The sequence below is a fragment of the Mandrillus leucophaeus genome, unplaced genomic scaffold (genome assembly GCF_000951045.1).
Source record: "Mandrillus leucophaeus isolate KB7577 unplaced genomic scaffold, Mleu.le_1.0 Scaffold101, whole genome shotgun sequence".
In the NCBI taxonomy this organism is placed as follows: Eukaryota; Metazoa; Chordata; class Mammalia; order Primates; family Cercopithecidae; genus Mandrillus; species Mandrillus leucophaeus.
In genome coordinates this window covers 670,750-673,474 of record NW_012098210.1, presented here as the reverse complement: position 1 = coordinate 673,474, position 2,725 = coordinate 670,750, and the positions used below count along the sequence as shown (strand labels likewise).

At 41.2% G+C, this 2,725-nt stretch overlaps 2 protein-coding genes across 6 annotated transcripts in view; one reads left to right on the top strand and one right to left on the bottom strand.

The window, feature by feature from the left end:
- The window catches only part of LOC105536164, a 67,583-nt gene that overhangs the window by 28,752 nt on the left and 36,106 nt on the right, over positions 1-2,725 (bottom strand). The window lies entirely within an intron of this gene.
- PDYN (prodynorphin) overlaps positions 1-2,725 on the top strand; it is a 22,408-nt gene that overhangs the window by 15,176 nt on the left and 4,507 nt on the right. The gene's annotated exons all lie outside the window — the stretch shown is intronic.

The window sequence follows — 2,725 nt, the reverse complement described above, 5'->3', positions numbered from 1 at the left end:
CTGTTCTCGTGACTCCTCAATTCCAGGGAACCAGAGCGACCTGTTCTTTGTACCTGTAGGTCTAGGATCTCCAAACTTAACCAATCACATGCCCCTCTCAGAAGAAATATGAGCATGCTCCCTCATGCAGATAGTATACGCATCATAAACAAAGAGTAGAGCTTTAACATAAGATAAATAATCATACACAGAAATCCTGACATTATATTCCCAAATCTCAAAAGATCTCCTGTGCACCCCACTTTGGGGACGATGCTTTAGGTACAAAGCTTAAACATTGCCTTATATTGGATCAGGAACCCTTACAGCAGAGGGTCCAGTCTTCTAGTGGGTTTAATGTTTAGTTAGTGTACTCTGAGTCTTCATTGTTCAGAAAAGAACCTCTTGAAGAACTGACTTCCTGAACTCCCAGTCATGTTGGTACTCCTTACAGAAGCGAGTGAAAACCCCTTTAGGGAATGATTGAGAGCAGCCTCTTGAATGCTTAAATGATCAAGGAGGGAGCAAGGCAAACCAATTTGTTCTGTGCAGCAAACTCAAAATGTGGACCAGTTCCCTCAGCCCTCATTAAACTAATTAAACTGATCGGTATCATGCTTCTACTCCATGGTGAACTGAAGCAGAGTCAAGTTGATGAAGTTAAGCACGACCATGTTCTTGAGCAGCTGAATTGGCTGCCAAGAGTCCAAGCCATCTGGCCCAACATATGCACTGGGCATTGGGTAAGGGACTCCAGAAGCAGCAGCTAGAAAGAGAAAAAGGCTCTCTTCAGTCCCCATGATGCTTCTTTCCTCTTAATGTCTCAAAATAAAACCAGAAAGAGGAATAAAATGATTAAGTGCTTGAGGCCAAATGAGTTCCCTTGATTCAAATAACCCTGATTCATAGACAGAGACCTCCCGATGTCTTGGTTTCAATCAAAGCCCTCTCTCTCTGTCTCTCTCTCTTTTGCTCTCTCATTCCCAGGCACTCTTTTTTGGTTTGTGGGTCCAGGAGATGGGACTGGATAGGAGATGAAACAGGCTTGAGTTTGGATAATTTGTGTAAGATGCTGCTGAACACATCTCTTCATGTGCAGTCCCCAGGTATCTGATGATGTTCTGAAATGGATAGATTGTTTCAGAGTTATTTTGTGTGCTTTAAAAAAATCCCATTTATGCAATTTACTTGGAATTTGCTTAGTCTTTAATAGGCCTGTGTAATTTCCTGCTCCTCCAGTACAATAAATAAAAGAAAGATGTTGATGACTTGGTGGGTGTGTGTGTACATGCACGTGCACATGTGTGTGAGCCTCAGTCCTCAGAGAGAAAAAAAATTGCAGAAAAGAGTGCTGGAAATAAAGAAGAGTTACACACACACATACACACACACACACACACACACACACACACACATCCAGGTTGGAAAACCAAGTGTGGGATAACAGAAAGAGCAAAAACTGTGGAGTGTCACAGCTTTAAATTGGAACATTGGATCTGTGAGACCTTGAGTAAGCCATTTGGTTTCTCTCAGCCTTATTTCCTGCCTCCATAAAATAAAGACTAATAGTGCCAATTTTGTAGAGTCGCTGTGAGGATTAGATGAGCTCATATATGCAAAGATCCTGGTACACAGTAGGTGCTCAGTAAGTGAGTTTTCTTTCCTACATTGTCTTAAGGGACGGTGACAAAGCTTGAGCCTTGAGCACCACAATGAGGAGAGTGGGGAGAGGTGCTGCAGAGGGAGTCTGCATCCCACATAATTCCCATGGGCTGTTTTCTATGCTGGATGACCAGGACAGGAGATAGACACATGTTCCTAGACAAGGATGAGTGAATTAAGGATGGAGGATGCTCTAGCCCTTGGGTGGCATAATGTCCTTTACTAAAATGACATTTTACATTAAATGTTGTCAATGAGATGTCTTTAAATAGGATGAATGTGAGATTTAATGGCTACAGACCTCATGGGTTCCATTTGGATATTGGCTTTCTGAGTGACTTCATAGAAAATGCAGAGTGAGGAAGCTCTCATTCATTCTCTCATTCATTCAACAAACTCTTAATTAAAGGTCTACTGTGTTTGGCAGGCCTTTTGCTAGGTGGTGGAAGTACAGAAAAATGAAATGGACAAGATGTCTTCTGTTATGGAACTAACAGTCTAGTAGGAGAGACAAACACAGGGACAAAAATATAAGTCAAACATTTAAAATAATGGTAATTGTTGGGAAATAGTTGGGATGTGGAGATAAAGGATAACAAGGATAGAGGAGAAACCTCCCTAGGGTATTTAGGAAATCCTTCTCTGAGGACTGTGTCATTCTTCATATTCATAGGCTTATCAAGATGGAAGGAACCTAAGGCTTGGGTTCATCTTATCCATCCACCTACCCTGTGCCAAAATTGACACATTGATAGGAAACTTTAATCTGCTTGAATACTTTTGTTGACTTGTATTTCACAACATATTCCTATTCCTCAGTGATTCAGTGTTGGAAAGTCCCATCTTCATGTTAGGTTGAAGTTCAGGTTTCTGTTATTTTTACCCACTGAGTCCCAATCCTGTTGTCACTAGCCTGGGAGATTCTCCAGGGAAGAACTGTCTGCCACTTGAAAACAAATGACTCCTAACTCTCTCAGATGGGTTAAACAAAGAGACTACAACAACAAAACCCAAGTAATTTGTTGGATCACATAAATTTAAAAATCCAGGGATATTTAGCTTCAGATAGAGTTTGATCAAGGGA